Source organism: Balaenoptera ricei, chromosome 17 (genome assembly GCF_028023285.1).
Source record: "Balaenoptera ricei isolate mBalRic1 chromosome 17, mBalRic1.hap2, whole genome shotgun sequence".
Lineage (NCBI taxonomy): Eukaryota > Metazoa > Chordata > Mammalia > Artiodactyla > Balaenopteridae > Balaenoptera > Balaenoptera ricei.
In genome coordinates this window covers 11,865,451-11,891,054 of record NC_082655.1, presented here as the reverse complement: position 1 = coordinate 11,891,054, position 25,604 = coordinate 11,865,451, and the positions used below count along the sequence as shown (strand labels likewise).

General features: G+C 39.5%; 1 long non-coding RNA gene across 4 annotated transcripts in view; it reads right to left on the bottom strand.

The window, feature by feature from the left end:
* LOC132351822 (uncharacterized) overlaps positions 1-25,604 on the bottom strand; it is an 87,040-nt gene that overhangs the window by 5,718 nt on the left and 55,718 nt on the right. The window contains exon 8 of one of the 4 annotated variants that reach the window (XR_009498479.1): positions 12,974-13,299. The exons of 2 other annotated variants lie outside the window; for them this stretch is intronic. This is a non-coding gene — a long non-coding RNA (uncharacterized LOC132351822). Of the gene's footprint in view, positions 1-12,973; positions 13,300-13,494; positions 14,298-25,604 lie in introns of those variants that run through there. One more of the 4 variants, XR_009498481.1, reaches the window with a different exon arrangement.

Below are 25,604 nucleotides of genomic sequence, written 5' to 3'. Positions count from 1 at the left end.
GCTAGAACAACAAAAGTTTATTGTCTCACAGTTCTGGAGGCTAGAAATCCAGGATAAAGGTGTTGGCTGGGTTGGTTTCTACTGAGGGCTGTGTGGGAGAATCTGTTTCGGTGCCTCTCTCCTAGTTTCTGGTAGTTTGCTGGCAATCATTGACTGTCCTTGGCTTCTGTTGCATTACCCCAAACTCCGTCTTCATGATATTCTCCCCCATGTTCTTGCCAAGTTTCCTCTTTTTATAAGGACACCAGCATATCAAATTAGAGAGCCACTTAATTAATTAGCTAAGGACTTCATCTTAACTAATAACATCTACAACAATTTTCTTTCCAAATAAGATCACATGATGAAATACCGGGAGGTTAGGACTTCAGCATAAGAATAATTGGGGTACACATTTCAACCCACAGCATCCCCTTTAGTGGATTTTTCCATCTCAGCCAATAAAACTAATATTTCTACTAACCCTATTTACTGTTTAATCTCTTACCTTTCTTTCTCATCCAGCCTTATTTAAAAAAGGAGTTTATACTAAGTCTTCCTATATAAGAAAAAGTTGTTTGCCTGCAAGTGAAAGACCCTAACGCTGGCTAACTTAATTGAAAAGAAATATATTGGGAAGATGTGTTATAGCTAACAGTACAGAAGCTGTACCTCTGGAAGGACCTGTTGACAGAGTAGCGCTCTCCAAACATCTCATCTTCAATATCATGTTTCTTACCCCTCTTCCTATTAGGTGGTGCCATTGGGCTAGCTCTGGCCAACAGTCTGTTGGTATTATAAATATGTTTCATTTCCAGTGGAGGCATAGAATCGCTGATGTATTACTTTCCTACTGTCTCTATTTCCCTGCTACATTAACTGTCATAGGTTGGGTCCTCCAGAAGCAAATACTGAGATAGAGTTGAGTCACAGGTATTTATTAGGGATCAATACATGTTAAGGGAAGAGGGAGCAAGTATGACTGGACAGAGAAAGAATTTGTCCGCAATGCAGATCCAACAAAGCCTTAGCCAACACAGGGGGAGATTTGGAGTAAGTACTTCCCATCACAGTCTCCTGAGTTGAGCAGAAATGGCCAGGTCTTTGTAATTCCACCTTGCTCCATATCAGAGCTGCCCAGGAAAAGGCACAACCTTGGGCATGGGGGCTCTCTACAGTCAAGGTAGACCTTGTAGCTTCTGATAACTGAGGTTGTCCACTGATATCACTCCCCATAGCTGGGAAGCAAGTCCTTCCTTGAAGGGAAATCTGAGTGGTGCACCTCTGTGTCTACCACAGATATCCAAGATGATTGAGTTTGTCTGGGTACCATGATTCAGATGCCCAGAGGTATATAGCTGGCAGAGGAAGGATATCTGAAGTAGTAGTTCCACCACAATTGCAAAAAAGGAAAAATAATAGTTTTCAAAGGGGAAATGAGATCCTGTTATTAGGTAGAAGGTGGAATGGATATTGGGCATACAAAAACAGAATTTTTATTCTTTACCATTTTCTTATATCACTTTCACTTTCTAATTGATGGAAGGTTGGATTCCTCCCTTACCATTTCACTTAGCTTTTGCTAAGCTCACAGATACTTTTTATTAACTTATTAAGTTAATTACATATTGTTAAAAATATTCACTGCCTGTTCTTGTGGAAGGATGTTATTTGTTCCCTCCTAGAAAGTAAGGCTTATGCATGTGCTTTGGCCAATGAAATGTAACTGGAAGTGGCATATATAGTTGATTTACAATATTGTGTTAGCTTCAGGTGTACAGCAAAGTGATTCAGATATATATATATGATGTGTGTATGTATATATATATATATATATATATATATATATCATATATATAAAGATGTATGTGTTCAGATTCTTTTCCATTATAGATTACTACAAGATATTGAATATAGTTCTCTGTGATATATAGTAAGTCCTTATTGTTTATCTATTTTATATATATAGTAGTGTGTATCTCCTAATCCCCAAACTCCTAATTTATCAGTTTTAAGAGAAGCTGGTGATTCTGCCTTGTTCTTTTTCTGCTCTGCAGTGAACCTGGCTATGTCCAGATAAGGGCTGTTGAGCCTGGACACCAGAGTGAGGACAGGGAACAGAGTTGTAGGCAACCAATGGTAGAGAAACAGAAACTGAGGGTTTGGGGTATATGACGTGTTATCCAAGTTCACCATGATCACAGTCAGGCCTTAGTGGACTTTGAACAAGAATTCATATCCTACTTTCATCTTGTTGGATGTCCTATCCAGTCTCAGAGCCTCAGACTCAAATGCCTCTGAAAGCTGGGCAGGTAATTTCACATAATTCCAAAGCCAGTGGTAATTTTATTAGGGAGAGCTAGTGTCCGAAGAGAAAAGGGAAATACAAGCCCCCAGCTGAAGGCATTCCAGTTCAGATGCTTTTTAAGAGCTCTACCCAACCAAACCCATCTTCTGGATGAAATCAATCCTAGGACCACCAGTTGACCCTCCAGCTACACCAAGCAGACCTCTCAGTGCGGCCCAGGCTGGCAATTCCTCCAAGCTTATGAGGATTAGTTCTTAATAGACTGAAGCCTGAATTCCAAGCAACCAGGCAGGTTCTTCTATAGGGAGATCAATGCTAATGAAGAACACTGTACCTAGGTACAAAGAATGGAATTTAAGCCATCTCACTACAGTTTCATGAATAAAGTTTAAATTTTTCTCATGATGTGCTCTAAGAAAAGCAAAGCAAACAGATTTCCTCAAGGAGAGAGCACTCCCAAATATCTGACTTCCTTTCATCCATGCCATCCTGAAATCCTTGTTTAAGACAACTTCAATCACCAGAGAAGCACTAAAAGTCCTCTTTGGAGCTAATCTGTTCAGCAATGCCCCAGAAGAATGCAGACTGAATAGCAAGTCTAAGCAGATTCCCTGAGACTGGAGCTCTTGAAAGGACAGAGGGACCGTTTTCTTTAACATAAAAGGGAATGGAATACATTTGCTCTATTTTCCAATTTTCTGTTCTGAAACGTGAGAAACACTTTCAATGTGTTCCTTAGGCATCTCAAAAGAATAAACTATTTTTGGCCCCGCACACCCATTGCTCTTCGTGGAAATCATATTACACCCTCCCAGCGATTTCTCAGAAGAAAATCAAAGCTTTCGAGTCCGGAAACATTCAAAATAGTGTCCTTTCCTCAGAGCACACTGGTAGCTGTGTAGCTTCAGCCGCACTGCGGGAGTACGAGTTCATATCCTGCTATTGCTGGGCAGATGACATCAGTCTTATTTTCCATAAAGAGTTGCTCCATATTATGCTGTTTGCTGAGCAAAACACACATATGTGAGGACTGTAGATGAAATATGCATGCAATGTGGGCCCAGGCCAACTTCATCTCTTAAAGGAAACAGCGATGGTATTTAAGCAATACTGATAAAATAACATTTTCTCTTCTGAATTTAAAAACAATTCCCAAGCCTGCATGGAATCAGTTCTTCCAAATAGTTTATAAACCTTTTGTTAAGTCCTCTTAACATAATAGTTTAATGTTTGGGAGTCACTAGATCTAACAGAAAATAATAGGGACTGTTTTCTAAGTGCTTATAACCGGCTGGGCACTTACATTTAACTCTCATCATAAGCCTCCTCTAATGGTGACATACTTCCCATTTTAGGGGTGATAAGTATCAAAACTGAGGTTCAAAGAGGTTTAGTAGACGGTGCAGTGTTAATACTGGAGCCTGGGCTTCCATCCCTGGCAAATCTGAGAGCAAACCTGGCTCTCCTTCCACCCCTGCTCATCAGAAAACAATGAATATTTGTCTTTCTCTGACCTACATGGGAAAAGAATCTAAAAAAGAGTGCATATATGTATATGTATAGCTGATTCACTTTGCTATGCACCTGAAACTAACACAACATTGTAAATCAACTATACTCTAATAAAAATTTTAAAACAGAAAGAAAACAATGAATAAGGTGAAAGGCGAATGAGTGTTTTTGATAACACATTTTTGAAATAGGATGACTTGCCAAATCTCTTCTCTCTGGAATGTTTCACAATCTGTTCCCTCGATTTTGTTTTTTCTTCTTGAAGGCAGGCTGGAGTAATAGAAACAGGCACGTTGAGGCCTTTAGAAGCAAAATAGTATATAAAGTAAAGAAGTGACAGCGACTGCTGTCATTCTGAAAGCACAAACTAAATCTCCACCAGGGTTTGATCATCTTTGAGTTTAAGCTGGAACATAACAGATTTGTGTCGCTGTCAATGCCATTAATTCTGGGATAGGGTTACTAATATCTTTCCTTGTTCTTGTCTGCCTTAAGGCTTTTTCCAAGATACTGGGTGAAAAGAACCACTTCTCTTTAATATTGTTGGGAACTCCAAATGATCTTCTCACCAGCCCCCTTCTCTCCTCTCCCACATTTCTAAATCTTCCTAGGTGGCAAACTAAAAGATTGGCTCCTTTGGCTTTTTTTTTTTTGGCCTTTTAGCAGCTGAATAACATTTGTTTCCCATCTCTCTCTTTTCTTCCCAACTCCTCCCCTTATCCCCACCCTGGAAAGTTAAGCTTCTTCCAGTGAGGTCTTCCCCAGTAATCCCAGAGGTCTCTTCTTCTCAGTCCAATCAGTACAATCATTATCAAATTGAGAATTTCTCCAGAGCTTAAATTTTGACTCTTTGGGGTTGGGAACAGATAGTGCTAATGATAAAAACAAAAACCACTCTCCCCGCCCACCCAGAGAGCTTCACCAAATCACACTCTCCACTCCTCAGGGGGATCTGCTGATATTACTAGAGTGAAGGATCAATCTAGAGTTGCCCTGGCAACAGTAATCAGCCTTGAGGACCTCCTCCTGGGCTGTTTGGATGTACTGGAGGGAAAAAGGGAATGGGGATGGGGAGCAAAGGTTTGTCCTCCCCATATTTTGAGGATTCCCTGGACAGCAGTTCACTGTGTTCACTGGGAGGGGTTCTTGGGGAGCCCACAGCCTGAAGAGGATCTGCTGTGATGAGACTGATTTCACTTAAGGGGCCCTTGAAATATGCATGCACATCCTAAAAGTTTTCAAGAACATTTGTCAGGAGCCAAATTTCCAGGGGGAGTTGGAAATTTATTATTTAACAGTAAACTCTACACTTATCAGTTGCTAAGATCTACACCACTCATTCTAGGATAGAAAATGAAAGAATCTGCTGAAATCCAGGCTGGGAGAGTAAGACTTGGTTGTCAGTGAAGACAAGGAGAAGGCAGGGTTGGTTGTCTAACCCCACCCCCTATGTTGATTCCAGCTTTAGCCCCGCTCCATTTTTAGAGAGTGATCTAAAAATATACTCCTGCATGCCTGTGGCTGTAATGTGTATATAAATTCAAAGCCTCAAAAGAGAGTGATTACACTGAGAAGCACAGATATACCAAAAAGCAGAGCTGGAGGATTCCTTCTACCTTCTGTATCAGGAGACGGCATGTGTGTGCATTAAACACACCTAAATGTTGTCAGAGTTGATTTCACGAATAGGTTTTCTGTGTGGAGTAACTTACAGGACATCAAGGAAGACTGTTTTTCAGGTGTGATCCCATATTGCCCTTCCTCTCAGCCTAAAAAGACGTTTTTCACAAAACTAAAACTGTAAAAATAAAATCAGACACGGATTAAGGGTGTTCCATGTACGGGTGGTATGATCAGGCCCCCCAAGATGGCTGTCGCCTTGCTCTCTATCCATCCCCTGCTGAACCAGTGCCTGCTTCACCTGCACCCTACTCCCATGGCTGACCTTCCTACATACTAGCCCCAACTCCTGCTGGTGATCATTCCAACCTTTAGGTCAGAACATCTCCACCATGATAGCCTGGGAAGGGGTGGTGAGGGGCGGGGCGGGGCGGGGCGGGGCGGGCGCCCCCATGCAAGTTTCCCTGGTAACCGATGAGCCAACCGGATGTCAATTCCGCCTATAACTGGTAACCCTCTCCCTCCACCCGGGAGCCGGCATGTCTCGCCTGCTGCGTGCCGCGCACGGTGGAGTGTGTTGCTCTGTGGCGGGAGAGGGAGATGCCACCGTCCCGAGACCCGCAGGAGTTCTTAGGATGGACTGACTGCCAAGTGAGGGTTCTTGGCTTCGCGACGCAGGAAAGAATCCAAGAGCCGGCCAAAGAAAAGTGAAGGCAAGTTTATTTAGAGGGATACACCCTCCATAGGCAGAACGCGGACTGTGTCTGAAACTGAGAGCGGCCCTGGGGCAGGTTTTTATGGGCTAAGTAATTACCTGTGCTAACGAGTGGGAGGAATATTCTTGCTGTTTTGGGGAAGGGTGAGGCTTTCTGAAGAATTGGGCCACTGCCCACTTTTTGGCTTTTTATGGTCCCCCTCGGAACTGTCGTGGAGTAAGGGGGAGTGACGTTTAATGTCACAGTGAAGGTATAATGAGCTAAAGGTCAACGCCTGGACTCCTCTCAAAGCCACCTTGGTTTCAGCTGGTTCTAGCCGGTCTTATCGCTCTGCCCCTTCATTTACCCGGCGTTTGTGTCCCGCCCCTTTCCTTCCTGCCTCAGCGCCAGGACCTTGCTTCGGAGGTGTAAGAGCCCCCATTCGCGAAACCATTGATGTCTCTGTTGCTGACTCTGGGCTCTTTCTTTGGTCTCAAGGATGCGCAAGGTCAGGGAACATAGGCCTGCTGGGTGCAGCCCAACAATCGGCGGAGCAGCCAGGAGACCAAGGAAACTCCCGAGAGCCCCGAGATGTTGGGAAATGGGGACGAGGAATGGAGAGTGTTCGGGGGGCGTCCGCTAACACGTGGGTCCTGAAAGTAGTGGGAGAAATCCTGTGGTGGCTGCCCTTGACGAATGGGCGTCACCAAGAGAGTACGGAGAACTCGTAGACGCCCCTAAGGCTGGTGCAGAGATACTGACCGCCACTGCTGTGGGGAAAAACAGGGCAGTGGCCACAGCTGTGGGCTGGCTGTTGCTTTTTTTTTTTTTTTTTAACATCTTTATTGGAGTATAATAGCTTTCCAGTGGTGTGTTAGTTTCTGCTTTATACCAAAGTGAATCAGCTATACATATACCCCCATATCTCCTCCCTCTTGGGTCTCCCTCCCTCCCACCCTCCCGATCCCAGACCTACTAGAGAATGGACTTGGCCCTTGCTTTTTATATTAAGAAAAGCCACAGAGCCGAGCTAACAGCTGAGGCGAAGGTTAAACTGAATGCTGATCCACGTTCCTCTGAAAGTGAGGCATGTGCATGTGAGTGAATGATACGGATCACTGTCTATTACTGTTATTTGTTTACACTCACTTGGCTATTTAGAAACTTAAAAATCCCTGAAAATGGCCAAAAATGGGAATCTTTTGACATTCTGAAACTGGTTTTTGCGTATACCCTTAGAGGAAGTTAGCTTTCTAGAAGGAATTGGTATTTCTCTTCCTGTGCCTTTGAGATATAAATGATCTACCTGGGCTCTCAGGAACTTTAATGTAATCCCTGAGAATAAAGGGGGAAAAAAAAGAGGCCTTTTAAACTCTAGAAGGACAACTGTGAGATCTGTGTGTCTATATACATATATGTATGTCCACCTGCACCTTATAAATATGAGGTGTCTCTGCCTCCATATGGCATTGCCAAGATTGGTTTGTGAATGAGCTCTGTTTAATTGGCTTAAAAGAAATTACACGCTTATATGAATTCTCAGAAAGCTCCAGAGTTTGCCCACATGCTGGTGAATGACTGAGCTTGGTATAGTAGGTATCTTTCTCTCAATGCTCTTTAGCTGCTGGCGTCTGTATTGTATTTGCGGTGTCTGTTTGCAGTGCCCCGCTATGTAGCTGACCCCAGGGATATCATGGAAGAGGGGCGGGCCAAGACTGTAAGGGTTGTGCGGGGTATGTAGGAGTGCAGTGTCTGGTCAGGGCCCCCAAGATGACTGTCGCCTTGCTCTCTGTCCATCCCCTGCTAGACCAGTATCCGCTTCACCTGCACCCTACTCACATGGCTGACCTTCCTACATACTAGCCCCAACCCCAGCTGGCGATTGTTCTGACCTTTAGCACAGAACATCTCCATCATGATAGCTTATCAAAGGAGTGATGAGGGGTGGGCCCCTCTGCTGGTTTCCCTGGAAACTGATGACCCCACCTGATGTCAATTCTCCCTGTAACTGGTAACCTCCCCTTCCCTCTGGGAGCAAAGACTGCCGCCATGTCCTGCCTGGAATGTGTGTGTATATATATATATATATATATATATATATATATATATATATATATATATATATATATATATATATATTCTTTAATATAATGGAATACTACTCAGCCTTAAAAAAATAAATAGAAAATCCTGTGACTTAACAACCACATGGCTGAACCTGGTAGATGTTATGCTAAGTGAAATAAACCAGCCACAGAAAGACACATTTTGCTTATCTCATTTATATGTGGAGTCTAAAATAGCCATACTCATAGCATCAGAGAGTAAAAGGGTACTTGCTAGAGGCTAGCGGATGGAGGAAATGGGGAGATTTTGGTCATAGGGTACAAAGTTTCAGTTACACAGGATGAATAAGTTCTGGAGATCTAAAATACAGCATGGTGACTATAGTTAATGATTCTGTATTGTATACTTCAAATTTGACAAAAGTGAATCTTGTGTTCTCACCACACATTAAAAAAAAATAGTAACTATTTTTTGAGGTGATGGATATGTCCATTAGCTTTATTGTGGTGATCATTTCATGATGTATTGGTATATGAAAACATCACATTGTATACCTGGAATATATACAAGTTTTATTTGTCAATTGAACCATAAGAAGCTGGGGGAAAAAAAACTTGGGTATGCTTTGGCCCCCGGGGAACATTAACTCTGGTGCTTGGGGTAATAATAGAGGTTGAGAGAAGTGGGGTTGTATAGCTAACCAAAATGTAGCGTGAAGGCCCTGGGCTCTGAGAACAGAGGAATGGAGGGTTCAAGGATTGGTAAAGGGCAGCAGTCAGCAAACATATTCTGTAAAGAGCCAGATAGTAAATATTTTCCACCCTACAGACCATATGGTCTCTGTTGCAACTACTCAACTCTGCTGCAGTAGCACAGAAGCCCCCATAGAGATAGTGAGTGAGTGAGTGATCACGGCTGTGTTTCAGTGAAATTTTATGGATTCCATAATGTGAATTCTACATAATTTTCACATGTCATGAAATATCATTCCTCTTTTGATTTTTTTCAACTACTCCACATTTAATAAACATTCGCAACATGGGCTATAGAAAAACACACAGCAAGCCAAATTTCACCCATGAGCCATAGTTTGTCCACTGCTAGTGTAGGTCATGGAAAGTCAGCAGAAGGCTCTTCCTCACAGGGAGAGACTACCCAGGGCTACCATGAAGACCTGACCTTTCAGGATCCAGTCAACTTCCAGGTACTTTGGAAGGAAATGAATGTGTGTTTTTGGTCCCATTCCTACGTGCCAGGGCCTGAGCTTCATATACTTCGTCTTTGTTTAGCCTCTCCAAACTCCTGGGAGGTGGTGATATTACTCATTGCTTGTATTACAGCTGAAAAAGCCTTTGCCAGGATAACGACAGCCGGTAAGTGATAGGACTCTGGTCAGCAGTGTTGGCTGGTTCCAAAGCCCTTTCTCTGTTCACTCCCACAGCCTAGCAGGACCAGAACTTGATCCAGGCAGGTCTTGACTTCATATTTATATTAGAACAGGTCACTCTTGTCTCGCTGACAGAGGAATAAAACTTTGGTGGAGCTGGCAGGTACGTAGCGATTTCTCATCCAACTCTTATTTTGCTGGACAAGTAGATGGCTTAGTAATGCTAGGCTTGAGGTGAGATATGAAAATGAATAGCAAAAATAGACTCCCATAGGGGTAATTCAAAGGACTCCCAACTAGAGGTAATTTTGCCACCTAGGAGACATTTGATTATGTCTAGAGATACATTTGGTTGTCACAGATAGGGAAGGAGATGCTGCTGGAATCTAGCAGATAAAAGCAGGGATGCTGTAAGATATCCTACAAGGCACAGGAGAAACCACCACAAAAAATAATCATCTGGCCCCAAATATTAACAGTGCTCCTGTTGAGAAATCCCACCTAGGAGTTCAGTATTTCTGCCATCCCTAAGGCTCAGCCCCCATCACATCAAGTTTCTACTTTAAAAAAATCATTTTTGTGGCCTATGAGATAGTCTAAACATTTTAAGATGATCTGTTTCCCTTTCCCCAGCCCGAAATACACCCGAACCAATTACCAAGCGCTGTGCTCTAGCCACACCTGATTGCTTGAATTTCCCTGAAAATACCTGCTGCTTTTCTACATCTTCACCTTTGTTCAGGTTTTCTCTCTGCCTGGAACATCCTTCAGCCTATTCTCAATTACTGAAATTCTTCTCATTTTCCCAAATCTAGCTCAAATTTCACCTCCTCCTTTAAGCCATCAGTTGGATGTCCCTCTCTGATTTCCCCACAGTACTAACACTACAGCAGTGAAGAGAATCTAAGCTTGTACAGTACTCGCTGGTTTTTCCCACTTGAACGCCCAACACTAGTCACCTTTAATATTTTCCTTGAGTTCACGAGTGTCTCTGATCATATCTGTTTCCTCTAAGTGCTTAACACCATGCCAGGCAGAGGGAAGGCACTGGATAAATCAGGAATGTTAAGTTGAATACACTTTGTTTGGAACAATGAAGAGAAAGGCAAGGAAGAAGACTAAAGATTGATTCAAGAACCAAACTATCATATGCTTTTAACATTTCCAAAATCTGTTCTACGAACCAACTTCCCATCTACCATTTAAAAGGAAACCCTTTTTGTTTCCATACATTCAAGTCCCCTAGGAGCTGGAAGGGAGAACCAGTATAGATAAGGACTCACCAGGCTGAGCAGAATGAGAACTGTTGCTAATCATCCCTCTCCACCTTGAGTAATCTGCACTTGCTAGGGAGTGAAGGAGGCAAGCAGGGGAATTCTAATCACCCAGAAAAGGGCAGGATTTGTCCTTCTGTGTGAAGGACCAGGAAAGACTTCCCAAGTGGTCATCTCCATTGGTCTATGGGGGCATTGTCTCTGATACAAAGAAAACACTTTTAGTGGGTGAATTTTCCCCATATACGTGTTGGTAATTCTAGTGTCAGATCAACCTTGGCAATAGTAGTAGCTTATTCTTGGACAAGCAACTCACCATCTTTGAGCCTCAATTTCTTTAACTACCAAATGGAGATACAAATATTAATGTTGTTGCTAGGAATACATAGTATTAATAAAAAGCAGCAGAATGTCTGAAAGTAGGGGCTTGATAAATGGCAGTTGTTTCCATTTTGAATAAGATGTCTCTGCCCCAATTGAGAGAAGTTAATGGTGAAATTATCCAAGTTATTAAGCCAGTTATTGCCAATGCATTCCTATGAAACCTTTTGGAAGCTGAAATGCTTAAAGCAAAGAAGCAGTTACCTTAGGACACACCTTGCTAACAGATGCACAAAGTAAATTGAGATTAAAGCACAGATGCTCACAGACACAGTTAAAAGTTATGGCGACTTGATGCTAAGAGTCATTCCTGGGAAAGGAGCTTGGTGGTGCCACTCTCCCTGATTGGGGTACATGCCTCTATAACAGCTGCTGCAAAACAAATGCTGACCACTATTTTTACTTTTCACCTTTTTTCTTAAACGCAAAATTCTCTTTAAATTTGTTTTGGTTAGCCAAAATAGGTACCGCTGTAGGTCTTTGTAAAAGTGAACTTTGAAAAGCAGGGGATATCTGTATTTCTTAAGCCTCCACAGAGAGCCCAAGAGTGAGCTGAATAGTTAGAAAGTGGGATTTCATCTCTGCCTTTAGGGATCTAGTGGTCTGGTAGAATATGATTCAAGCATAATGAAAGACTTTGTTTGAAGTAAATGTAAATTTTTGTGTTACAAACATCTAGTACTTTAGGTTTTAAAAAAAGAGTGAGGTCAAATGAAGCAGGGACCAACAGAGCAAGCGTTAGGGAAGAAATGCCAGTGCCTGTGCCCTGAAGGGTGAGGGGGGTCTGGATAGGTGGGGAAGGGAAAGAGAAATATGCTTATTTTTAAACAGTCATTAAATGAGAAATGACCCACAGAATAGCCTCACCTTGAAAGAAGCCACAGTAATATTTAGCTTCTCAGAGAGAAAGCTGAAGTTCCCAAAGCATTTCGAAATGAGAATTGGTTGCTGTACCTTTTTATGATCCAACTATTTCCAGGTATGATTCCATTAAGTACCTTTTAAAGATTTCTGCTCTCACTCTCAGAAGCTCTGGGAAAGGACTCTTTGTGGTTTGACATTCCTTTTCATTTACTCTGGAGGAAAACTCATCATGAAAATTTCCATATGCTGATCTTCTCCTATACAGATTTATGTCAACAGTTTCCTTTTTAACAATTTTCAAAACACGTGCTCTTTCCCAAGTCATTTCCCCTAGAAGTAATGCAGCAATAGCATGATTCATGGATTACGGGGACTGTGCAAAGTTATACAAGCAGGTGTGACATTTCTACTTGGTAAAAGTCATTGTCCCAGAACATATCAAGTGGCAAGATTCACCCACTGGCTTGAGGTTCTTCTGTTGTAGTCAGTGATAAACTTATCCATACTGTAGCAGGCTCTTGGTTTTATTAAGAGATTGTCATAATACCAATTTGTAATATAAGATTTATCCCAATGTAAAAATGACATAGGAATAGAAATGAGAAGCAATCGATAAATACAAAGTCATAAGATTGGAAGCTCTTATTTACCATATCCTCCCAATAATTGTGTGAAATTGGAAACAAGAAGTAAAAAATAAGTAACATGAGAATATTTAAGGTTTACAAATAACAAAACAGGTATCTCCTAAAGATCCATTACAAGCTTTTTGTGTTGAGATATTTCCATCCTCTTAAAGACTGAATTTGAGTTTTGGAATGTACATACATTAATAGTTTTGAATAGTTTAGAAAATGTGTTTTAGAATGTACATTATGGTAGGCCAAAGAAGAGAGAGCATTAACCTAAAGTAGTGAATTACCCAAGTTCATACTTCCAAAAAGCCATAGTAAAATGTCCCCTCATTCTGAGTGCTTTTTATACTGGCCAAATACACATTTCCTGGGGAGACACGTTCCTAGGCAGTCCCACATCCTTATAGCTTCAGACCAGAAAAGGTACATATTGGAAAGGGAACTCGACCAATGTCAGAAGAGGAGGATCTCAGTCTGTTACCTACCATTAGGGCATCGTTGTCCTTCTGCCCCACTTTCATCCTTGAAATGAGGATGTGACTAGAGAAACTTTGTCTCACCATCACTGTCTTCTAGTCTAAATTAAAAAGGATCAATGAAAGTGAACAATGGCCAGTATACAAGGAATATTCTTTATGTGTTAGGCATCATGACAAGCACTTCCCATGCATTTTCTGACTCAACACATAGAGCTGTTGGCCAGGATAAATGAGTTTCTACATGGAAAGCACAGAGTACAGTGCCTAGTATATAGATCTCTGAACTTAAAAAGATAAAAAGAAAAGAAGGGAGAGAAATAAACTCTATTTGTCAGATACTATTATTTTCCCCATTTTAAATGAGAGGACCCTAAGGTTGTAGAGAGGTGAGATAATCTGCCCGAGGTCACCCAAGCGACATTGTGAATCCATGACAAATCCCTCAAATCCAAAGTCCAGATCTAACTGGTGTTTATAAATCTAAAAATGTGAAAGTTGTACAACCGTGGAGCAAAGACGTCCGTACTTTTTTCAACAAAATTATGAGGTGTCAGTTTTAAAAAGTACTGTTTTTTGGTGATGCAAGTGCAAAGAGAACTAGCAGTAATGGTAAGCTAAGACTTAACCAGAGGTATACATGGGATCAGAATTTACAAGATGGATGTGTTTCAGGTTCATGCATTACTGAGTAGTGCATTACATTTAAAGTTTGTTTCACATTTCATGTACTTCCCAGAACAGAAATATATAATATCATAACTTGGGTTTGTTATGTTTATATTCTTATTGAAACTTCTAATAAAGTTGTGTTTCACTATTAAAAAATGGCCACAGTTCTGATTTTGCAAAAGATGGGCTTCCCTCCTTGTTTTATTTTTTCATCCACTTGTTATTCCACTTACTTGTTCAAAAGCACATCAATTGACCAAAGCTCTATTGATACTCAGAAGAGGAAGGGGGTATTTTGCTGGAGAATTAAGGAAGTCTTTTCAGAAGGATTACAGGCTGAATACAGGGTGGATGAATGAGAAGCAGTTCGCTGGTTCTCTGAGGGAGAAGGGAGTCAGTGGTCAGGCATCCCAGGCAGAGGGTTCCTCTACAAGGAACAACAGAAGATGGCCTTTTTGAGACGGTGAGAAGTTCAGGGAGTGGTTGCAGGCTGTTGGAGGGGTCAAGAGGGTTTTTTGCTGTTTAGGAGTGGGAGAAGGTCATTGCTAGATGACAGTAGTCAGTTTTGAGCCACATACCAAAGGGTTTGAGTTGAGTGGGTAATTTACATTAGAAAGCAAATTGAAAGGGATTTGGAAAGGAAAGCTGTAGTCATTCCACTGGGTGCAGACAAGAGGGGTTCAGACTAGTTTCCTGGTTATAAGAAAATGGGACCATTTTATACTCTGAAAATTTATTTCAGTCATAAGCCCTCTTACTTTTATATCTCCTTACACTTTGAAAAAACAATTTCATGAACATCCCTGCTCTAAAATTCAGGAACCATAAGGATTTAGGTCAATGATCTTTGAAATTTCCCTGTAGTGTAGTATTGACTATCCTGCCTGCAGCCATCTGCTGTATCTGTGGCCAGAAATACTATTCCAGTTTCCTTCTCCTGCTGCACCACAACATGATGGCAGCTCTTCTTTCTCCTATGTACATCAAATCCAGAAGAAGAACACCTCTTTTAGGCTGCCTTTCTTTTTTTTTTTTTTTAAACATCTTTATTAGAGTATAACTGCTTTACAATGGTGTGTTAGTTTCTGCTTTATAACAAAGTGAATCAGCTATACACATACATATATCCCCATATCTCCTCCCTCTTGCGTCTCCCTCCCACCCTCCCTATCCCAACCCTCTAGGTGGTTACAGAGCACCTAGCTGATCTCCCTGTGCTATGTGGCTGCTTCCCACTAGCTAGCTATTGCCTTTCTTAATTCTTCCATTCTTGCTCCCTCCGTCCTCTCCTTCTTTCTTTTCACTCACGTTTCTCCCTTCATTCTCTCCTTCCCTCCTTCCTCCCATCTTTCCTTCTTCTTTTTTTCCTTTAAGAAACATTTAATGGAAGGCTTCTATGGGGCAAAGGCTGCATTATACAACTCAGGTTAACTGATAAATAACGGCATAATTTTGTCCCTAAAGCCATCATTGTACGGTGGAGAAGAAAAATGAGTTTATAATTTTCAATAAACCTATAATACAGGGCAGTATAAATTTACTTTTTTTTAAAATTTTTTTGACATTTACTCTATGAGGATCCATAGATCTTATATTGCCAGAAATCTCTATCATGGTATTGCATACCTTATCAAGCATACACCTAAATCTTTTTCAGTGTCTTCATTGAAATCACATTCATTCCGTGTCCTACTTCCTCATATCTGTGACTCCTTAGCTAAGGGACAGTTGGACAGAATATTTTCTCTGATTATGGTATGTTTGCAGATTTTAGATTTCCTGTTCTAGTGTCCCAATGACTTTAAAACACTAGTCTTCATTTTTTTTTTTTAAGTTGGTTACTATCCAAAGAACACATTTAATGTCAGGCAGACGTAATCACTCTCATTTTCTGGATCAGAAACCTAGAGAAATAAAATGACTTTCCCAGGGTTTTTCATTCCTATTCTAGCTATCTCCTCTGCATGCTCCTAAACTATCTTTGGCTTATATTTCAAAACTGGCTTTTACAGGTGATTTCTAGAAAACTAAATTTCTGAAGAACATACAATATTCTTTAGATAGGACAAAAAAAATGCAAACAAGAGATGGGACTTTTTTCTTAATTTCTTTCTTGGATGGTTTGTTGTTCGTGTATAAGGATGCAAGAGATTTCTCTGTATTAATTTTGTATCCTGCAACTTTACCAAATTCATTGAGCTCTAGTAGTTTTCTAGTAGCATCTTTAGGATTTTTATGTATAGTATCATGTCATCTGCAAACAATGACAGGTTTACTTCTTTTCCAGTTTGGATTCTTTTTATTTCTTTTTCTTCTCTGATTGCTGTGGCTAGGACTTCCAAAACTATGTTGAATAAAAGTGGCAAGAGTGGACACCCTTCTCTTGTTCCTGATCTTAGAGGAAATGCTTTCAGTTTTTCACCATTGAGAATGATGTTTGCTGTGGGTTTGTCACATATGGCCTTTATTATGTTGAGGTAGGTTCCCTCTATGCCCACTTTCTGGAGAGTTTTTTTATCATAAATGGTGTTGAATTTTGTCAAAAGCTTTTTCTGCATCTATTGAGATAATCATATGGTTTTTATTCTTCAGTTTGTTAATGTGGTGTATCACATTGATTGATTTATGTACATTGAAGAATCCTTGCATCACTGGGATAAATCCCACTTGATCATGATCCTTTTTACTGTATTGATCCTTTTACTGTATTGTTGGATTTGGATTGCTAGTATTTTGTTGAGGATTTTTGAGTCTATGTTCATCAGTGATATTGGCCTGTAATTTTCTTCTTTTGTAGTATCTTTGGTTTTGGTATCAGGGTGATGGTGGACTCATAGAATGAGTTTGGGAGTGTTCCTTCCTCTGCAGTTTTTTGGAATAGTTTCAGAAAGATAGGTGTTAACTCTTCTCTAAATGTTTGGTAGAATTTGCCTGTGAAGCCCTCTGGTCCTGGACTTTTGTTTGTTGGTAGTTTTTAAATCACAGTTTCAGTTTTAGTACTTATGATTGGCCTGTTCATGTTTTCTATTTCTTCCTGGTTCAGTCTTAGGAGATTGTACCTTTCTAAGAATTTGTCCATTTCTTCTAGGTTGTCCATTTTATTGGCATATAGTTGCTTGTAGTAGTCTCTTTTAATCCTTTGTATTTCTGTGGTGTCAGTTGTAACTTCTCCTTTTTCATTTCTAAGTTTATTGATTTGAGTCCTCTTCCTTTTTTTTTTCTTGATTAGTCTGGTGAAAGGTTTATCAATTTTGTTTGTTTTCAAAGAGCCAGGTTTTAGTTTCATTGATCTTTCCTATTGTCTTCTTCATCTCTATTTCATTTATTAATGCTCTGATCTTTACAATTTCTTTCTTTCTACTAACTTTGGATTTTATTTGTTTTTCTTTCTCAAGTTGCTTTAGGTGTAAGGTTAGGTTGTTTATTTGAGATTTTTCTTGTTTCCTGAGGTAAGATTGTATTACTGTAAACTTCCCTCTTAGAACTGCTTTTGCTGCATCCCATAGGTTTTGGATCATTGTGCTTTCATTTTCATTTGTCTCTGTATTTTTAGATTTCCTCTTTGATTTCTTCAGTGATCCATTGGTTGTTTAGTAGCATATTGTTTAGCCTCCACATGTTTGTGTTTTTTCCAGTTTTTTTCTTTTAGTTGATTTCCAATCTCATAGCATTGTGGTTGGAAAAGATGCTTGATATTATTTAAATTTTCTTAAATTTACGAAGGCTTGCTTTGTGGCCCAGCATGTGATCTGTCCTAGTGAATGCTCCATGTGAACTTGAGAAGAATGTGTATTCTGCTGCTTTTGGATAGAATGCTGTATAAATATCAATTCCTTTTGGTCTAATGTGTCATTTAAGGCCTGTGTTTCCTTACGATTTTCTGTCTGGATGATCTGTCCATTGATGTAAGTGGGCTGTTAAAGTCCCCCTCTATTATTGTATTACTGTCAGTTTCTCCTTTTATAGCTGTTAGCATGTGCCTTATATATTGAGGTGCTCCTATGTTTAGTTCATATATACTTGCATTTGTTATATCTTCTTCTTGGATTGATCCCTTGATCATTATGTAGTGTCCTTCTTTGTTCCTTGTAACAGCCTTTATTTTAAAGTCATTTTGTCTGATGAGTATTTTGAAACAGGTGTTGCCTTATTCATCTTTGTAGGTCAAGCACCTGACATAATTTTAGGTACACAGTTGGCACTCTCCAAAAAAATAAATAGAAGCAATTCCTAGATTCATAATTATTGGGTCAAAGACTATGAATGGCTTCTTAGCTCATAATATTAGTTCCCCTGCTATTTACCTAAGGAGTTATATGGCTTTCCATGACATAAGCAGTGTACAAGTTTCATCACAGTAAGGCAGTCCTGACTGTTAACTTTTTTAAAATAATTTCATCACTGTTAATAAAAGTAGTTGCCCTTGTCTAGAAGTCTTTCATTTCTAATGAGGTTATTTTTTCTTAAAATTTTAATTTTTTCTTGTTGACTCATTTTTCTTTATAAAAATCATCTCTTTTTAAGCAAGAATTTCCTTAAAGTGCTTTCCATTGAGAAAATCTTTTCTGTCAAGAAGAGGGGGGAAAAGAAGTAGGAATAGAAAGAGCAGGAGGAGGAGGAGGAAAAGGGGGAAGAGGAGGAAGAAAGGGGAGAAGAAGAATACAAACCCAACTTTTGCCCTTAATGGAGTACATTTTAAATGTGTTCCATTCAGGGATGCCATCTTAACTAGACCCAAGGGCATGAAATTTAAAAGCATATCAAGTTCACCTTTTCAAAGGAGATGTTGTTAAGTGAAGTTAGGATATTCATGTATATTCAGAACTCTTAAACGTTGCTCCCAGCATCAAATGCTAAAATACTGTACAGCACATAAGCATCTTTGTTCTGCTGAAAGTGATATCACGTGGGTCAAAATGTCTCTGTGGCAAACTGTTCCAGGAACTAACAAGGACTACAGTTCCAGAAGCTAAAATCAAGGGCCTTTGCTGTGAAACAGCATGGGGTTTCCGTTTGTTTACATGTATTCTTAATTTTACAATTTATTCTAACTACTTATAAGGAGATTTAGAGAATGTAATTAGGCAATGAAGCTTAAATGTACATCAGCTTTGTTATTTATAAGAATAAAACTTCTATAAGAGGAGGGAAACAAACATCTGTTGAAAATGCCCCTTTATAACAGTCATCAACAGGAAGACACTGGAACTCACCAAAAAAGATACCTCACATCCAAAGACAAAGGAGAAGCCACAATGAGATTGTAGGAGGGGTGCAATCACAATAAAATCAAATCCCATAACTGCTAGGTGGGTGACACAAAAACTGGAGAACAATTATACCACAGAAGTCCACCCACTGGAGTGAGGGTTCTGAGCCCCACCTCAGGCTTCCCAAACTGGGGGTCTGGCAATGGAAGGAGGAATTCCCAGAGAATCAGACTTTGAAGGCTAGAGGGATTTGATTGCAAGACTTCAACAGGACTGGGGGAAACAGACTCCACTCTCGGAGGGCACACACAAAGTAGTGTGTGCATCAGGACCCAGGGGGAAGGAGCAGTGACGCCATAGGAGACTGAACCAGAACTACTTGATAGTGTTGGAGGGTCTCCTGCAGAGGTGGGAGGTGGCTGTGGCCCACCACAGGGACAAGGACACTGGCAGCAGAAGTTCTGGGAAGTACTCCTTGGTGTGGGCCCTCCTGAAGTCCGCCATTAGCCCCACCTAAGAGCCTGTAGGCTCTAATGCTTGGTTGCCTCAGGCCAAACAACCAACAGGGAGGGAACTCAGCCCCACCCATCGGCAGGCAAACGGGTTAAAGTTTTACTGAGCTCTGACTGCCACAGCAACAGTCAGCTCTACCCACCAACAGTCCCCCCCATCAGGAAGCTTGCACAAGCCTCTTAGATAGCCTCATCCACCAGAGGACAGACAGCAGAAGCAGGAAGAACTACAATCCTGCAGCCTGTGGAACAAAAACCACATTCACAGAAAGATAGACAAGATGAAAAGGCAGAGGACTATGTACCAGATGAAGGAACAAGATAAAAACCCAGAAAAACAACTAAATGCAGTGAAGATAGGCAACCTTCCAGAAAAAAAATTCAGAATAATGACACTGAAGATGATCCAGGACCTCAGAAATAGAATGGAAGCAAAGATTGAGAAGATGCAAGAAATGTTTAACAAAGACCTAGAAGAATTAAAGAACAAACAAACAGAGATGAACATACAATAACTGAAATGAAAAATACACTAGAAGGAATCAATAGCAGAATAACTGAGGCAGAAGAACGGATAAATGACCTGAAGACAGAATGGTGGAATTCACTGCCACTGAACAGAAAAAAGAATGAAAAGAAATGAAGACAGCCTAAGAGACCTCTGGGACAGCATTAAATGCACCAACATTCACATTATAGAGGTCCCAGAAGGAGAAGAGAGAGAGAAAGGACCCGAGAAAATATTTGCAAAGATTATAGTTGAAAACTTCCCTAACTTGGAAAGGAAATAGCCACCCAAGTCCAGGAAGTGCAGAGAGTCCAAGGCAGGATCAACCCAAGGAGAAACACGCCGAGACACATAGTAATCAAACTGATAAATATTAAAGACAAAGAAAAATTATTAAAAGCAACAAGGGAAAGATGACAAATAACATACAAGGGAACTCCCCTAAGATTAACAGCTGATTTCTCAGCAGAAACTGTACAAGCCAGAGGGGAGTGGCCCAATATATTTAAAGCAATGAAAGGGAAGAACCTACAGCCAGTATTACTCTACCCAGCAAGGATCTCATTCAGATTTGACGGAGAAATGAAAAGCTTTACAGACAAGCAAAAGCTAAGAGAATTCAGCACCACCAAAAAAGCTCTACCACAAATCTGAAAGGAACTACTCTAAGTGGGAGAAACAAGAGAAGAAAAGGACCTACAAAAACAAACCCAAAACAATTAAGAAAATGGTAATAGGAACATACATATTGATAGTTACCTTAAATGTGAATGGATTAAATGCTCCATCCAAAAGACACAGGGTTGCTGAATGGATACAAAAATAAGACCCATATATATGCTGTCTACAAGAGACCCACTTCAGACCTAGGGACACATACAGACTGAAAGTGAGGGGATGGAAAAAGATATTCCATGCAAATGGAAATCAAAAGCTGGAGTAGCAATACTCATATCAGATAAAATAGACTTTAAAATAAAGAATGTTACAAGAGACAAGGAAGGATGGACACCACATAATGATCAAGGGATCAATCCAAGAATAAAATATAACAATTATGAATATATATGCACCCAACATAGGAGCACCTCAATTCATAAGGTAAATGCTAACAGCTATAAATGAGGAAATCGACAGTAACACAGTAATAGTGGGGGACTTTCAAACCTCACTTACACCAATGGACAGATCATCCAGACAGAAAATTAATAAGGAAACACAAGCTTTAAATGACACTATAGACCAGATAGATTTAATTGATATTTATAGGACATTCCATCCCAAAACAGCAGATTACACTTTCTTCTCAAGTGTACACGGAACATTCTCCAGGATAGATCACATCTTGGGTCACAAATCAAGCCTCAGTAAATTTAAGAAAATTAGAATCATATCAAGCATCTTTTGTGACCACAACACTATGTGATTAGAAATCAATTGCAGGGAAAAAACATAAAAAACACAAACACATGGAGGCTAAACAATACGTTATTAAATAACCAAATATGTTACTAAATAACCACTGAAGAAATAAAAGAGTACGTCAAAAAATTCCTAGAGACAAATGACAATGAGAACAGTATGATCCAAAACCTATGGGATGCAGCAAAAGCAGTTCTAAGAGGGAAGTTTATAGCAATACAATCCTACCTCAAGAAACAAGAAAAATCTCAAATAAACAATGTAACCTCGCACCTAAAGCAATTAGAGAAAGAAGAACAAAAAACCCCAAAGTTAGCAGAAGGAAAGAAATCATAAAGATCAGAGCAGAAATAAATGAAATAGAAACAAAGAAAACAGTAGCAAAGATCAATAAAACTAACAGCTGGTTCTTTGAGAAGATAAACAAAATTGATAAACCTTTAGCCAGACTCATCAAGAAAAAGAGGGAGAGGATTCAAATCAATGAAATTAGAATTGAAAAAGGAGAAGTTACAACAGACACCACAGAAATACAAAGCATCATAAGAGACTACAACAAGCAACTCTATGCCAATAAAATGGACAAACCGGAAGAAATGGACAAATTCTTAGAAAGGTATAACGTTCCAAGACTGAACCAGGAAGAAACAGAAAATATGAACAGACCAGTCACAAGTAATGAAATTGATACTGTGATTAAAAATATTCCTACAAACAAAAGTATAGGACCAGATGGCTTCACAGGTGAATTCTATCAAACAGTAAGAAGAGTTAACATCCATCCTTCGCAAACTCTTCCAAAAAATTTCAGAGGAAGGAACACTCCCAAACGCATTCTACGAGGCCACTATCAACCTGATACTGAAACCAGACAAAGACACTACAAAAAAAATTACAGACCAATATCAGTGATGAACATAGACTCAAAAATCCTCAGCAAAATACTAGCAAATAGAATCCAACAACACATTAAAAGGATCATACACCATGATCAAGTGGGATTTATCCCAGGTATGCAAGGATTCTTCAATATATGCAAATCAATTAGTGTGATACACCATATTAACAAATTGAAGAATAAAAATCATATGATCATTTCATTAGATGCAGAAAAAGCTTTTGACAAAATCCATCACCCATTTATGATAAAAACCCTCCAGAAAGTGGGCATACAGGGAACCTACCTCAACATAATAAAGGCCATATACGACAAACCCACAGCAAACATCATTCTCAATGGTGAAAAACTGAAAGCATTTCGTCTAAGATCAGGAACAAGACAAGGATGTCCACTCTTGCCACTTTTATTCTACATAGTTTTGGAAGTCCTAGCCACAGCAATCAGAGAAGAAAAAAATAAAAGCAATACAAATTGGAAAAGTGGTAGTAAAACTGTCACTGTTTGCAGATGACATGATACTATATGTAGAGAATCTTAAAGATGCCACCAGAAAACTACTAGAGCTAATCAATGAATTTGGTAAAGTAGCAGGATACAAAATTAATGCACAGAAATCTCTTGCATTCTTATACACTAACAATGAAAGATCAGAAAGAGAAATTAAGGAAACAATCCCATTCACCACTGCAACAAAAAGAATAAAAAACCTAGGAATAAACCTACCTAAGGAGGTAAAAGACCTGTACTCAGAACACTGTAAGACACTGATGAAAGAAATTAAAGATGACATAAACAGGTGGAGAGATATATCATGTTCTTGGATTGGAAGAATCAATATTGTGAAAATGACTATACTACCCAAAGCAATCTACAGATTCAGTGCAATCCCTATCAAATTACCAATGGCATTTTTTACAGAACTAGAACAAAAAATCTTAAAATTTGTATGGAGACACAAAAGACCCCAAATAGCCAAAGCAATCTTGAGGGGAAAAAAACGGAGCTGGAGGAATCAGATTCCCTGACTTCAGACTGTACTACAGAGCTGCAGTAATCAAGACAGTATGGTACTGGCACAAAACAAGAAATATAGATCAATGGAACAGGATAGAAAGCCCAGAGATAAACCCACGCACCTACGGTCAACTAATCTATGACAAAGGAGGCAATGATATACAGTGGAGAAAAGACAGTCTCTTCAGTAAGTGGTGCTGGGAAAACTGGAGCAGCTACATGTAAAAGAATGAAATTAGCACACTCCCTAACACCACACACAAAAATAAACTCAAAATGGATTAAAGACCTAAATGTAAGACCGGACACTATAAAAACTCTTAGAGGAAATCAGAGGAAGAACACTCTGACATATATCACAGCAAGATCTTTTATGACCCCCCTGTAGAGTAATGGAAATAAAAACAAAAATAAACAAATGGGACCTAATGAAACTTAAAAGCTTTTGCACAGCAAAGGAAACTATAAAGAAGATGAAAAGACGACCCTCAGAATGGGAGAAAATATTTGCAAATGAATCAACGGACAAAGGATTAATCTCCAAAATATATAAACAGCTCATGCAGCTCAATATGAAGAAAACAACTCAATTAAAAAATGGACAGAAGACCTAAATAGACATTTCTCCAAAGAAGACATACAGATGGCCAAGAGGCACATGAAAAGCTGCTCAGCATCACTAATTATTAGAGAAATGCAAATCAAAACTACAGTGAGGTATCACCTCACACTGGTTAGAATGGGCATCATCAGAAAGTCTACAACAAATGCTGGAGAGGGTGCGGAGAAAAGGGCACCTTCTTGCAATGTTGGTGGGAATGTAAATTGATACAGCCACTATGGAGAACAGTATGGAGGTTCCTTAAAAACCTAAAAATAGAATTATCATATGACCCAGCAATCCCACTACTGGGCATATACCCTGAGAAAACCATATTTGAAAAAGACACGTGTACCCCAATGTTCATTGCAGCCCTATTTACAATAGCCAGGTCATGGAAGCAACCTAAATGCCCATCGACAGACAAATGGATAAAGAAGATGTGGTACATATATACAGTGGAACATTACTCGGCCATAAAAAGGAACAAAATTGAGTCATTTGTTGAGACGTGGATGGATCTAGAGACTGTCATAGAGAGTGAAGTAAGTCAGAAAGAGAAAAACAAATATCGTATATTAACGCATATACATGGAACCTAGAAAAATGGTACAGATGAACTGGTTTGCAGGGCAGCAATTGAGACACAGATGTAGAGAACAAATGTATGGACACCAAGGGGGGGAAAGTGGGGGTGGTGGTGGTGGTGGTGGGATGAATTGGGTGATTGGGATTGACATGTGTACACTGAGGTATATAAAATGGATGACTAATAATAACCTGCTGTATAAAAAAATTTAAAAGTAAAATAAAATAAAAAATATCCCTTGTATAAAACACTAGGAACTTTTCATTGTTACTTATTATTCATAACAATTGAGGTATATGTTGTTATTTTGCAGAGATTAAATAAATTGCCAAGATCACATAGTTATTATATGAAAAGGCTAGAATTCCATCCAGGTCTCTCAGACTCCAAAAGGCTTAGGCTTTTTCACTGGCTGTCATGTTAGACATAGTTTTAGTTTCTGAGGCAAAATAATCTGTAAATTTGCAGAGGATTGATTAAAAACGGGAATATACTAGGCAATAGGATGAACTATGTCATTTTTCTCTTTCTGTACTGTGTAAACTGATTCTATCCAAGGAAATCCCGTTCAATTCTACCCTCAAGACACACTTCTTTGTTCTGCTTACTCAGTTTTTTGCCAGCTATTTTATTTAACATTCAACATCATAGAATGTTTGAATTGGAAGAGGCTTTGAGGGTTGTCTGTTGTACCCTATGCATCTTAGATACTGTGAAATAAATGTTTCCAAATTTGCTCGAGTCTTCACATTTTTACGATAATTGAATTTGAGAAAGAGTGAGATCAGTAGGAAAAAAATTATTTGTGTAATATTTTGAACCACAGAGAAGCAGCTCATAACTGTTTAACAAACAAGTGAATAAATGAAAGAACATTTATTTTTCCCATGATATTTTTAAATTTAATTATTTTATTTTTTTGCTAAATGGGACAGGATAATGGTTCTAGCAGTGTATGGATTTTCTTTTTAAGCACC